Below are 14,478 nucleotides of genomic sequence, written 5' to 3' on the forward strand. Positions count from 1 at the left end.
AATAAAGTGGTTTTAATGTAAATATATATTTAAGATAACAGATAGCATAAGACAATATACAAAACTAAGAATACGAACTGTTGTCTTTAATATCACAGATTATTAAAAATCTGATTCATGATCTAACTTCTTATTGTGCTGGGTGCTGTACAGATAAAGAACAAAAGATAGTGGGAAAAAAAAGGCCATTTTAAATTATCAGGAATAGTAGTCTGACAGGAGAACGGAGTATGTTGACTTCATTGCTAGCAAATATAGAGTTCAATTAGGAATTCATATGGAGGGATTTCTGTCTTAAAGGATAAAGAGATTACAGAAAACCTGAAGGATTTCTTTTGCATAGGTCTTCACAGAGGATAATGGAGACATACTTTCCTACATGTAGTGAAGGTATCAGGTGATGGAACAAGGCAAGAAATTAAATTTAAATAAATCACAGCAACCAGATGACATTCACCTAAATTAAGATTTATTAAATAACTAATTACTAAACTACCTATATTGCTGCATAAAATAATGTAATTTATGTATAGCATAAGCTTGTAGGTTTGTCAATTTATATCCTTCTTGCCAAATAGGTTGCCAGAGGTAATCCCAAGAAGCCTGGATCAGTGAACTTCTTTTCAACATAAATCCTTGTCCCATTGCTGTTAGGTATTTTTAAGAGAAAGGTGTGGCTTCTCACTTTTAGGTTTTGCTCGTGTTGCCTTTTCATTACTCATTCATTATTTGCTGAAAAATACATATTTATCTCTGGCAATTCTTATGCATAATTGTCATGTTTTAGGGATAGCATTCTCTAAGTTAGTACTCCTGCTAAAACCACATGCTGCTTCCCCTCCCTATCCAGTTGGAGGCACAACAAGGCAAGATCACGGGCTGAGATAAGAAAAATTTCCTGGAAACAGCAATGAGATATGAAAACAAACAGTAACAGCAACAATATAATAACTAAAGGTATAAGTAAAGAAAAGATTGAAATTGAAAGTCCCCAGCAATAAACAATATCAGACCATTCTGTCTGCCATGTTTTCTCAGCAGGAAACCTTTCTTCCCAGAAGACAGTCCCTTCCACCTGCTCTGGCTAGGGCATGAGGTGGTACGTTGTAATCTCCCTTCCAGTTACTGAAACCCTGCCTTGTTGGAACCAGGACAACAAAGTAGGCTACGTTGTTCAATCCAGAGTAATTTCACCGCACTTCAGACAACTCAACTACATTTTATACTTTTGTGCGGGTGGTTACTATTCCATGACTTCTTGAAAATAGTTAATTTATATAAACAAATCTTTCAACAATCTTGAAAGTTGCTAAGATTGAAGCACTGACTGTATCATAAAGTTCACTCAATCTCCTGCAGTGCTGTTGCACTCTGGTCCTCATAGCACATTCACAGGTCTGTCTTTTCAGAACTGTCCACTTGTCATAACAGCTTTTCTAATAAAACTAAAATTTCCCTAGGAACACGAAGTATTTGCTATATTCTCTAATGTTCCATATTCAATGATTGTTTTTAGAATATTATATCAGATGTGTGATAATTTCCTGAAAAAGCAGATTCTAACAATTGTCCTCATTAGGCAGCCAGACTTGATCTTGAGACCTCAAAGCAAAATGAAATCAACCTAAATGCTTGGCATCTCCAATACCGCAGCATATTTGAAAAGGGTTTTGAGATCCGTACAGGTATCATATATACATACATACATACATAATATACATACAGGTAAAATACAAGCACTGGTGAAGCCACACCTCAAGTACTGTGTCCAGTTCTGGGCCCCTCACTTCAAGAAAGGTGCTGCAACATGATCAGAGAACTGTTGCAGTTGGCAGTGCCAGGTGGTAGAGTGCTGGGACCTTCTGAAAGCGTCTCCAGAGGAAGCCACCTGGCGAGGCCACTACATGCACACATATCACACCAGGCAGTTCCAAACACACCATCTACAAAAGAGGCAGGAAGGGTCTTTTTTCCACAGGAGGAGTTTATTTCCAGGCACATGAACAGGGATGAAGACAAAAAAATGGGGAGGGTCCAGGGTTTTATATGGGGAAGATAGGGGCTGAGAGAGTACGAGGGTCCAAGGATCTGAGGGCACAGGGGCAGCATGTAGGCGGGGTTAGGGTATGGGAGCCAATAGGGAAACAGTGGGGGAGCAGCAAAAGGAAAAGGGCCAATGGGAGAACGGGGAAGGGAGAACTTTCTGGATCGGGGACACATAGGGTAGAAAAGGGGCAGGGAGACCAACAGGCCAATAAGGGAAACAGAACTGAGGTATATTAACATAATTAAACAAAGTATCCTGGGAGAGGCTTCTTTGGTCTCCACAACTGGGAGGTAACAGGCTCAGAGCTCTTTCTCCAGGAGACCTTCAATGTCTCTTGATTGGTAGGCCTACCAGCCTCCTCAAGAGAAGGGCCACAAAGGTTGTGAACGGTCTAGAGAGTAAGTCTTATGAAGAGTGGCTGAAGGAACTGGGCTGATCTTCTGTGGAGAAAAGGAGACTTAGTGAAGACCTTGTAATTCTCTACAATTACCTGAAAGGAGGTTGTAGTGAGCCTACATCTCCCAGGTAACTAGTGACAGGAGTAGAGGAAATGGCCTCAGGCTTTGCCAGGGGTGGTTCAGGTTGGACATTAGGGACAATTTTTTTCATTGAAAGGGTTGTCAAATATTGGAATGGGCTGCACAGGGAAGTGGTGGAGTCACCATCCCTGGAACCGTTCAAGAAATGACTGGACGTGGCGCTTAGTGCTATGGTTTAGTTGCTATGGTTGTGTTCTGTCAAAGGTTGGACTTGATGATCTTGGTGGTCTTTTCCAACCTTAATGAACTTATAATTCCATGATTCTGTAGTGGTTGTATACCTGCTCAGGCTTTTGGGGTTGTGCTTAAATATTTGTGCAACTTTCATCTACTGTGTGCCTCTCATAACAGCCATGACTGGCTGTAACATGAGATATCTTTTATTTTGTTTTATTATAGTGTTGTTAGCAATTGTTAATTTTAAGTATTCCAGTGAGGGACTAAATTTACTTATCTAATAAGATTATCATCTCTCAAGTCATATCTCTGAAATATTTTCTGCTTTCTCTGATATGTATTGTCTTAAGCTTGGCTAAGAGTGTTTTTCATGAATTAAAAAAAGCATAACTCAGTGTGTCTTTTAAGTTGCTTAAAATTATAATGCAGATATTTTCTGTGTAAAAGACAATGTAACTCGATGTTGTCTATTACAACAGGCTCCATGACATTATGGGACCAGTCATCTAGTAACAGACAGGGTTTTTTTCCTCTTTTTCATTGATGATCCAATGTCTTTTTGCTTCCATTTTTATTTCACAGATATCAACACATTACCTTAAGAAGGTTCAAACGTATAATCTCTCATTTATCTTGTAAAAGACAGCACTGCAAATTTGTTCTTTCCGTTTTGCCTTATTATTTTAGGTGAGGGGAGGGGGTGGGAGGCATAGTGTGAGTGTAGTAGTACTGAATTAAATCATAGAATCATCAAATCATAGAATAGTTATCTGTTTATAGGTGGTTACATCAAAGACATTTTCCTCCAAATCTATAGAAATATAGAGCATAAATTGGCTACTTTGGATTGCCTGTAGCAATAAATATTTTTGTAATGAAAACATGTATTGAGAAAAAGTCCATGGATTTTTACATGGATTTTCGAGTTTTTTGAAATCACCAGCAGTCAATTTAGTTGCTCCAATCTTTAAACCTAAGGGCCTAATTCTGACAAAGTCTTTTGATATGTTTTCATTACTTTCCTATGGTATTTGCTTGGAGAGAACTGTAGAATATTGCAACAGAAATTCATATTAGAATAACATTCATCCTCAGATTTCTGAGACTCATAAAATTTGTCAGGCATTTATTCAGTGCACAACTGCATAACTCCGAAAAGACTTATTAGGAAAAATTTCTTGTTTCCGTACAGGACATATTATGGTCACTGTGCAGATGATCTTTAAAAATACAGTTAAAAATTTAGCATATTCAAGTTCCTCAGTACCAGAGTAGCCATAAACCTATTTGCTATTTAGCCATTTAACACAATTATTTACTCTTTAAGAGATATACAGTTACTATAGCAACAGCTGCATTTACAGTCCCAGAATAAATGGAAAGCCTAATCTGTCCTGCCAGTAAAGCAAAAAGCTTTTTAAAATGTAGTTTATCTCTTGCCTTTATAATAGAAATTAGTGGCACTCAAATTATGAACCATGATCTGGTTGCAGACTGCCAGCTTTGATCTTGAAGACAACTGTTACACCCAGCTCATGGTTTGACTGCATGTTCAGTAGCTTCGACAAGTGACAGTAATATACTCTTTTATTTTATTTTTTTTCTTTAGACTATGATAAGATGACGGATGCAGACAGAATAAATGAGGCAATCTTTAGCGGACTCTTTTTGTGGCTGAAATGATCAGTAACCTAGGGTGAAAAAGAGCTACCTTTCACATAAAATGTTAATTTAAGAGCAATGAAATAAAAAATTAGAAGTAATATTATTTTTTAGAAGTATTACAATTTTCCTTATAAAAAGATATAAATTAGAAAATTTTCAAAACAGAGTTCTATAACTCTTTGCAGGCTTCCTTGCTGCTCAAGGAATGTGTGTGTGCAACTTGATATGAATCGGTTTTACAGATTAAATTAGACTAAAATAAGATATCACTGTATTCTGGAACAAGCAATGTGCTTGCAAAATCTACCTTACATATGTGCAGAGCCTGGGTTCTTCAAAATAAAAATATTTGCTACAAAAAGAATACTAAGGCGATCCATTTGGATGATGCATTTTTATATTAAAGATCATATTTTATAATTTTTATTGTTATGAATTTACTAAACCTTATAGGTGTCTGCACAAGGAGTTACGTGAGGAACAAAGCTCCATTGGTCTATGCATCAAATCAGTTGAGCATGATTTGTACTCTGTGTCAACAGTGAGTCACTGAATTTGGGTCGATCGATGCCTGGCTTGCTCTCCCTCTCCCGTTGTGCTGGCTTGATCACACCCTTTGGGACAGGGGCTATAAGGGCTCTCTAGAGCTCTCATCCTGTGGCCTTCAGGTGTTGGTAACATGGCATATCAAACAAACACGTCAACCAACCCCTTTTGCTTGCAGTCATTAGTAAGAACGGCTATGTTTTGTCCTTGGAGTGGTGCATGTTCTTCCTCTTTTTAAAAATAATAATAAAAAAATTGATATATTTTCACCAATTTAGATATTCCAATGCCTTAAAAATAATGTTAATCCTAAAATGTGTTACCTCCAGCATTTTTCGGTCTTCTTCCATTTGAATATATATGATCTTATGAAAAAAAACATTTCTGCAATATGCTGCCTTAGTTGATTTTCTCCTCCTAATTATTGAAAGACTGAAGAAGAAACTTTTCTTGACAGATACATAAAGCCCTGTCTTGAAGTTTGATTTTCACTTTTTAAAGTGGTGCTTCTTAAAGCTTTTGTTTATGATGTTTTCAATAAAAGAAATTTCCTGTGTATTCTTATGCAAGGAAAGCATCTAGATTCATAATGCTTGAAGAAAGCTGGAATATTTTCGGGCTTGAAAGTTCCTGTGAAACAGTCTTTTCAGGTAAGAGGACTGGAAAATAGTCAGTGTTTCCAGATGTACTGAAAATGTCTAATCAGTAGCATGTCATACTACTTACATCTTGATTACTGCACAGCAGGTAGATTTTTGGCAGCCAGCTGGTCTGAGAGTTAAAAAAAAATACTATGGCAAATTATAATGTTAGGATTAAGCAAAAATTATGTTAAAACTAAAAACTACCTATTTCTGTAATCTGTGAAGAAATAACATTGTATAATATCTGTGATTTTAGCTAAAAAGATGTGTGAAAAGATGCAATCATTGGTTGTAGCTTATTTCACAGATATTTTAAAAACTACAATAATTTGCTAAAAAAGATATTATTAAGGAAGGTTGTGGAATGGCACTTCATGTTCTTCCAGAGCACAGAGCTGAACTGAATGCAAACAGCTGTAAATGAAGAAATGTGTAATTTCAAATTCAGACTTCTAAATCCAAGAAGTACTGAAATACAGAACACACTCATGCAATCTTAACTCTGCCTTCATTAACACCAGTCCAATCCAGTTGTAACCTGTGCGCTTACTTTTTCATGGGCAGAACAAATAGGAGATATTTAGCCCTATATTAGAATGAAGTAATACAATATCAAGGCCTCCTTGTAGTAATCAATGAGTTGTTCTTTCTCTCTGTTGTATTCTTTCGTACAAGGTTAGTGTTAAAAGCTTTAAGTTGTAAACATCATCCTCATCCACAAATCTGGGCTTTATTTTTTACTGCAGTTGCACTAATTTCAAACACACAAAAAGGGGATCAGTGTCTCCACTTTGTTTTTCTCTCCCCAGAGACTCAAACACCTCCCCTACATTCTCCCTTATCCTCTTGTTACTTAATCATTTGTGCTCTCCTGAGAAACTTTTCCATGCATAATTCACACCCCTGCCCCTCTTGATTCATTCTTAAAATTCTGTCTAAATTTTTTGTAGACTGGATTTCTTGAGAGTAGAAATGAGACACCTTCCCTTTTCCTCTTTTAGCAGGGCAGGTTTGAGCTGCAAGTGTGCAGATCTACTGAATGGACGCTCACATGATTTTGCATTGCTGCTGATGCTCAGCCTTACACTGCCACGAGCTGGGAGAAGGCAACTCCACTTTCCGCTATGTTCCAACTCATGTGAGCACTGCTTGGCTATGCTCCCCAGGTACTTGGATTGTATAGGTGAACATGAGGAACATTTTGGTGCATTTGCTCTGCAGACACTTAACTGACCAGTGTTGGAGAATAAATCTCATGAATTATTTATTGGTTTTGACACTAGTGAAGTAGTTGTGGCTGTGTATAATAAATAAAAAAAACCCACAACTAAAACCCATTGATGCCAATAACAAATATGATTACATTTTTTGTTCAAATATGTGCAAAGATGTTGATACTTCTGACCTGTAGACCACACCGGGAAAGGTGAAAGAGGAGTGAGAAGATTATATGCTGGGAACATTTTACTCTGATAATTTACATTTGAATCTATAAGTTATGCAACATGTAGGAACCCAGAGTGCCGAGAATATTTCTCTGGCTGTTTTTGTGTTCTTACCCCCCTGAACAACACTGTTTTAGCCTCAAACCTTGGAAAAAATTACCAATGGTCAGACAAGAACTAGAAAATACTGTGGTGTGAATTAGGTGATGGACTACTATGTAAGATTGTCACAGAGTGAAAAATTTAGAGGTTTTGGCCTTCTCTTTATAGTAAATAGATAAGAGTAAAAAATATCAAAATGGAGGATTGTTGTTGTTCTCTAAACCTTCTTCTCCTTCTTCTACTACTCCATGTTCTGCAATAAAAGTAGTTTGGAATGATTGGATAGAGAATTCCGCAGTTCCTAGTCATGTTACTGAATAATTGGTAGGAAAGTGAAAATAATGTATCTTTTTAGTAACTATTGGTTAAAAAATCTTTAAAAGGCTGTGTAAATTTTGATAGAGAGGCCTCACTCCTGCTTTTCTGTGCTCTGTGCTGTACCTGGATCACGCTAGTGGCTCTGTTCCTCTGATAAGACTTAATGGGTGACTATCTGGAAGCATTGAAACTCAAGGAAAAGTCTCGGTTATTCTTTGAAACTCCTTGCAAGGACTTTCAGCAAATTCTCTCCCATCAGGAGGGACTTGATTTACGGCATGGTACAGTGTCACAACAAAGCCAAGGAAGTGAACTTAGGCTCTAGAACTTCAGAGCACATATAGAAATATCAACCTTTGAACAGCAGAGTTCTCAACATTAAATACAAGAAAGCTGGGATTTCTCTACAGTGCTTCTCACACTTGCAATTTTCTTCTTTATCTTTGAAGGGAAAATTCTTCAGTCCTTGTTCTATCAAAACTGCCAGTATTAATTATTAATAGGAATTTTGTTCAATGAATAATGACAGAGATGGCGCCCTTTGTTCTCAACAATTATTTATTTTCAGTCTGTGAAACTCTTCAGTTACATCTTCTTGTAGTTTTGGATCACGTATGCCTTAAATTTCCTCATGTCATTTATCTCTCAACTTTGGTTGTCACACAAAAAATATAACTTTTACCTGCAGTTTTGTCTTCATCTCAGTTTCCTTTTTCTCAGTATTAACTCTCATTAGTCCTTAACTGTCAATTTTAGTTTCTATTATTGCTTTGAGGAAAAGTACCATAATTATCTAGAGCACTGAATATGTATTGACTAGGTTAACATTTGGATTCAGTATTACAGATATGAATATTAAAAAAGACCTCTTCAATTCAAAAAGTTTAAATCACTTCCTAAATATTCTGATCTTATGTTTGAACTTTTTTAAAAGATTCTGGGGAAAGGATTCATAGTTTAACTTATGTTTTTTTCATTGGAGATATAAAATAATCTTATCAGAGTCAAAATTTCTCAACAGAAAAAAAGGACTAGCTGTTTGTCAACAGAAGCATGAAGATAGCATTCAATAATAATTAGTATACAGAAATGATTAATCCTTTATGCATGCTGAAATTGATTTGGCAATTCAAGTTATTAACAAGGAGATAAAGGTTCATCCTTGCACAGTCATGCTCTTTCCTCTCCTCTTACTGCCTTTGCAGAAAAGTCACAGTTCTATTTGTCCCCAGTAGAAAATGGACTGGAGAAATAAGCATTGTAGCTGAAAAATCCTTTTTAAGTTAGCATCAAAAATATCCTTAAGACTGAAGCTTGGTCTGGTAAAAATTTTCAATTCACCACTGGAGAGGTTCTCATTTATCAGCCAGCACCCGCAGAAGCCATTCCCAGGAAGCACTATGGAAGTGGGTATGACTCACTTGTTACAGGTACTTTCCATATAGCAGACTCTTTCTGGGGGTTAAAAGAGGAGAGCGTAGCATAAGCATAGACTATTCTGTGCCTTTTGGCCTGAGAATCTGGGAATACCGCCCAGCACTGTTTAGTTTGCTAACACAGATGTAGAAATATAATCTGGGATCTGATGGTGCTAAATACTATCTGATCTGAACTGTTGATTGCTGCCACAGGAGGTGTCTAACTCCACCCTGGGCACTGTGGTAGGCTGCCTGAATATGACTCAGTGTTCAGAAAAATGTCTGCCTTCTTCATAATTTACCTTTTCTTATTGATTTGATAATTGAATTATGCAGCATTGACTGTAACATTGCAAGGGTAGAATTGCGAGGATGGCAGACCACAGAGTGAGTGGAATTAGAAAAAGTGCCTTTTCAGACGTACAACAGTATGCCTGAGGAAGCTTCCTGAAAAAGGAGGGGTTGGGTGTAGTGTAAGAAGTCTTTTATCTTTTTAATGTTTATGACTCTCTGAAAATAATATTCAAGGAAGTAGCTCTTATGAAAGACATTCTCAGATGCAGCAAATAATGATATTGATGAGAACAAATTAGTTTCATGGTGGAAGTGTTTAAAAATAAAAGTTTCTTTGAACTCAGTAAGAACCAGATTTAATGAAATTTAAATTAAAGTGAATGGAATAGATATGTAAGAGTTAATCATCTGGAATGGCAATAATATGGAATAGAGGCTCTTTTCTTCGAAAGAAACTGGTTGAATGAAATCATCTGTCTTGATGTTTATTGTTCTTTGACTGAGGCATGCAAATGTATATTTGGAAAGCCAAATTCTGATCCAATTAAAGTAAATATCAAGGATTAGGATTTTTTCTGTGTTTTTGATTGTCTCTTCTATAGGAAAGTGAATTGTCTGCCTGCACTTTTGGGGAAATGCATTTTGGGAGCTCAGCAAGGTCCTTTTTTGTTGTTCTAATGCAGCTGTTAATACATTGCTATGATATAATTTTTGTCTTTCTTAATATAATTTCATATTTAGCATGAAAATAGTAATCTAAAGTTAATACCGCTACTTTCTAATTTTGCTAGAGTTTTGCAGGTTGCAACAGAATATAGGTACAATTTCATTTTTTTGTGATTACATATTCTTTATTTGACTCTTGACCAGCCGGAGGTTTGCCTTAAAATCATTAACAATCTGTCCAGACTATGGAAACAAAATTAGGGCAAGTCAGGTCTTGCATTCACTTCAGTGATATATATGCAATACTTGGTTTTGATTTTTCTTTCCTTTTTCTCCTGTAATATTTGTAAATAGCAACCCCTCTCCTACTACAAGCATATTATTGAGGATATCTTCCCTCTAAAAAATTACCTTACTCCATTCCTGGATTAAAGGTTTTCATATTTATTTTAAATTCATTGTTACTGCTGTGGTTAGCTAATTGATGTTGGTAAAACCATGATTTTATCTCATCAATGAACCAAATACACATAAATTATTATTATAGCAATATGGAAAAACTCAAAATCACAGATGATTCTGTTGACGAACCTGGTTTTTGAGTGACATGACTACAAGGCTAGGCTACAGGTTTATCCAGAGCAGTGTCCTGTCCCTGCTCAGTGGACTGTTATCAGCTACAGGATGCAGTTGTGTTTCACCTAGTATAATTCCTTAGCAACTTCTACCAATTCTTCTGAAACAGAAATTTACAATGTCTCAGAATTTAATAGTTTTGATAGGTTTTCATTTCATGCAAACAATTAATTTGATTTTGAAAGAATAGCCTATTCTGTATGACAGCTGGCAGTGAGCACAGAACTCTGCTACCTATATGAAATTCTAGCAGCAGATGCCTGTACTCAAAAGAGGTGGCTGCCACCACGGATTTTCTTTACTTCTGACTCCATTTTTCAGTGCTAACTGGCTTGGGGTGGACAAGTTCACTGAGGGCAGTCAGTCACAGGCTCTCTAAGGCTTCAGCAGTTCACTATTCAGCACTGCTTCAGCAGTTCAAGTGAGAGATCTTGATAAGATCATCCAGGACTTTTTCCTTCATTGATTCCTTAACTGTCTAGGCAGTGTCAACAAGATGCACATTTCAATTTAGTGCCTGTCCCAGGGTATTAGCCACAAGGCACAGACAAATCAGAAGATGCCACAGAAAGGAATACACAATCCCCTTTTTTTCTGTATCTCTAACCACATCCAGTACAGAGGATCTTAAAAGTTGCTCTGCATAGCACCATTACCACAACTTCAGCTCTTGTGTTTGGAGAGGAAAGAGGTAGCACAAAAGCCAGGGGGGACTGCATTAATGTGTACTCACATGCAGCGGTGGAATTAGGCAGTTACACAGGATTGAACAGGTAGTCTCTAAAACAGCTATGTGGAATATTTCACAGCTCAGGATCTCAGCTTTCAATAGCACAACAGCCTTTATGATCAGACTGGCAGCAGTCATGTATTCTGTAGACCTGACACCTAACTTCTACTCACACCAGAAGTCCCTCCCTCCAACTCCTTTTCTCATCCCATAATAAAATCATGCAAATAGAAGAAGTAATTATGATTTACCTGTTTTAACCATAAGGGTTGGTGTTGACCATAGTGAGGAATGAATAAAAAGGTGTCCCCTTAAAACTGTTGAGCCTTACAGTGCTTTTATGCTGGGTCCACAAAAAGACACCCTCTGGACTCTTCTAAACTTGCAGGATCCAAATCAATCTGTTTGTCTTAAGACATCCCTGACAGAAGACCTCCTCAATATTTCCATAATAGGAGCATATCTGCCATGCCACATGCCAGGTGCAATTGTCATTCTTCATTGTTAAGATGACCAAGTTAATCTCCTTGAACTATGTGCAACATTCTCTCATCAAGGGGAAGTCATGAGTTTAACAGATTTTTTCTGCTGCTGGATTACCCTGTTTCTGAAGAGACAGAGGGACAGCTTTCTAAAGGCACAGCTGACACCACCTAAGGTTTTCTGGAAGACTAAGACTGGTGTAATCAGGACAGAGCAGAATGAAACAGGATAACATAAGAGGATTTCAGAAGAGGATTCAGTAATGAGGAACATCAAAAGAAAATAAGGTACGCAAAGAAGAATGGGGTTATTGATGTAAAGAGGTTGAGAAGAGAGGTTGGATAGAAGAGGGACAGCTACATCTTCGAGATTTGATATCTTGTAGTTGATGTTAAAATCAGAACCATGGATTGGTATAATGAAGAGCAAGAAACAGCTTGAGATATCACAGGGACTCTTAACAATTAAAGACCCTTTTATTGGCTCATGTGTTGGAAGACTTCATAGAATCAAACAGAATCACAGCATCATTTAGCTTGGAAGGCACCTCTTGAGATTGTCTAATACCACCCCCTTGCTCAAGTAATGTCAGGTAGAACAGATTGCCCAGGATCACCTCAGTCAGGTTTTGAATATCTCCACAGATGGAGAGCCTACAACCTCTCTATCAACCTATTCCAGCATTTGATCATGGTCACAATAAAAGAATTTTCTGTGTTGAATTTCATGGGATGCATTTTGTGCCACCTCTCTATCAACCTGTTCCAGCATTTGATCACAGTCACAATAAAAGAATTTTCTGTGTTGAATTTCATGGGATGCTAATTGCCTCCTGTTGTATTACTGGGCATCACTGAGAAGAGTCTGGCTCCCTCTTCTCCATTCCCGTCAACCAGATATTTATACATATCGATAACAAATCCCTTCTTCATGATAAACAGTCCAAGCTCTTTCAGTCTCTCCTCATACAAATGATGCTTCAGTCCTTTGATGACATTCGTGGCCCTGTGTTGGACTCCCTCCAGTAAGTCCATGTTTTGCTTGTTCTGGAGAGTCCAGAACTGGACACAGTACTCAGATGTCTTACTAATGGTGAGTAGAGATGAAGGATCATCTCTTGACCTGCTGGCAACTCTTCCTAATTCACTAGCTTTCTTTGCAATGGAGACATGTTGCTGGTTCACGTTCAGCTTGCTGACCATCACTAACCCATGGTCCTTCTCTGCAGAGCTGCCTTCCAGTCAATTACAGCAGTGTACTAGTGCCTGGAATCATTCCTCCCAAGATGCAAGTGCTTACATTTCCCTTTGCTGCATTTCATGAGACTCCTTTCTGCCCAATTACTCACTCTATCTAGGTCCCCTGGAATGGCATGTGGTCTGCTGGTCCCTCCTTCCAGTTTTGTATCACTGCAAATTTCCTGACCTGTATCCTTCCCCATCATCCAAGTCAGTAATGAAGAGTTTAAACAATAGTACCCAGTACTGACTTGCCTCCAAACTTTGTGTCAGTGAAGCCTATTTGAAGCAGATTTTGAGTGGAGCTTTAGTTCCCTCTAAAAGTTGTCTGTGATCCAAATTATAATCAGTAGTTGAGAAACAGCATGGCATGTGTTTCAACAGTGTAATATTGTTGCAAACAAATATAAATTTTACTTCTCTCTCCATGTGATTAAGCATAAGGATATTGAATGTAATTTCATTTTTGTCTCATTCTTCATTGTTTGATTAATATCTATATTTATATTGTGATCAGACTACTTCATTTAAACTAGAAGTTGCTGTTTCTCCTTCTTTCCTTACACTGTGATGTAACTTTCTAAATTATATAAAAAATATTAATTGCCCAAGATCCTTTCAGGATTTATTATGGCAAGTCTGAAATAATCCTGGCAAATGTCATACATAAACAAAAAGATCTATTGAAGAATAAAATAACCAAGACTGTACAATTCCAAAACAGTGAAATCCTATTCTAATAGATTTAAGGGAACCACAAAAGTCATGTTGCCATGACCACCTTGATGAATTATTTTCTCTCCAGCCTAGTGGTAGTGACAGTTCCTGCACTGTAATTCTTAGAAGTTTCTCATGCTTCCACCATTCCTTAGGTTCCTTAACCTCAACCTTCCCTTGCATAACTCCCCAGTTTTTCAGCATACTTCAGAAAATATCCACAGGAGAGAATATATGATGTGAGATTTTCAGGACAAGAGTGTAAGGACAGAGCGAATATCTCATGACCTCTGGTCTGCATGGACATCAGCCAGATGCACAATGATGCGTGACCCCCTCTGCCCCATCCCTGCTCGCATTGGGGGTACCCCTGCACAGGGCAGTATAAGCAGTGAAAAATTTTAAAACAAGCTGAAAACCAGTTATGTGGGGGAACATAAGATCATCAGATTCCCATAGGAAATACAATTGAGATGAAAATACTTGGTTGTTAATTTTTGTATTTAATTACCATGTAATTTTTGCGTGAAATTTTGTCAGAACTGATGTTTACAAGACTGACTCCTGTACTAAAGCAAAATTTGGCGCCTTTACAACTTGTTTTGGAAGACACAGGATGACAGGGTCCAGTGTTCATGCTGCAGGCATTATTGCTGTGACTGCTAAACGTTATATGGTTACTTTTGTAGTAGGGATGGGAATGAGGCCTCCAGTTTCACAATAGACTATTTAATACCCGTCAGCTGAAGAAAATTTCAGTCAGTAGCAACCCTAAATGCAATTGAACTTAATGACCTAGAGGTGAAAGACTCT

General features: G+C 37.5%; 1 long non-coding RNA gene across 1 annotated transcript in view; it reads left to right on the top strand.

Moving 5' to 3' along the window:
* Positions 1–6,847, top strand: part of LOC116452991 — a 59,755-nt gene extending 52,908 nt beyond the window's left edge. Inside the window, exons 2-3 of the long non-coding RNA XR_004243647.1 lie at positions 5,545–5,624; positions 6,623–6,847. This is a non-coding gene — a long non-coding RNA (uncharacterized LOC116452991). The remainder of the gene's footprint in view (positions 1–5,544; positions 5,625–6,622) is intronic.
* Positions 6,848–14,478: the final 7,631 nt, after the last annotated feature.

The sequence above is a fragment of the Corvus moneduloides genome, chromosome 1, assembly GCF_009650955.1.
Source record: "Corvus moneduloides isolate bCorMon1 chromosome 1, bCorMon1.pri, whole genome shotgun sequence".
NCBI classification, from domain to species: domain Eukaryota; kingdom Metazoa; phylum Chordata; class Aves; order Passeriformes; family Corvidae; genus Corvus; species Corvus moneduloides.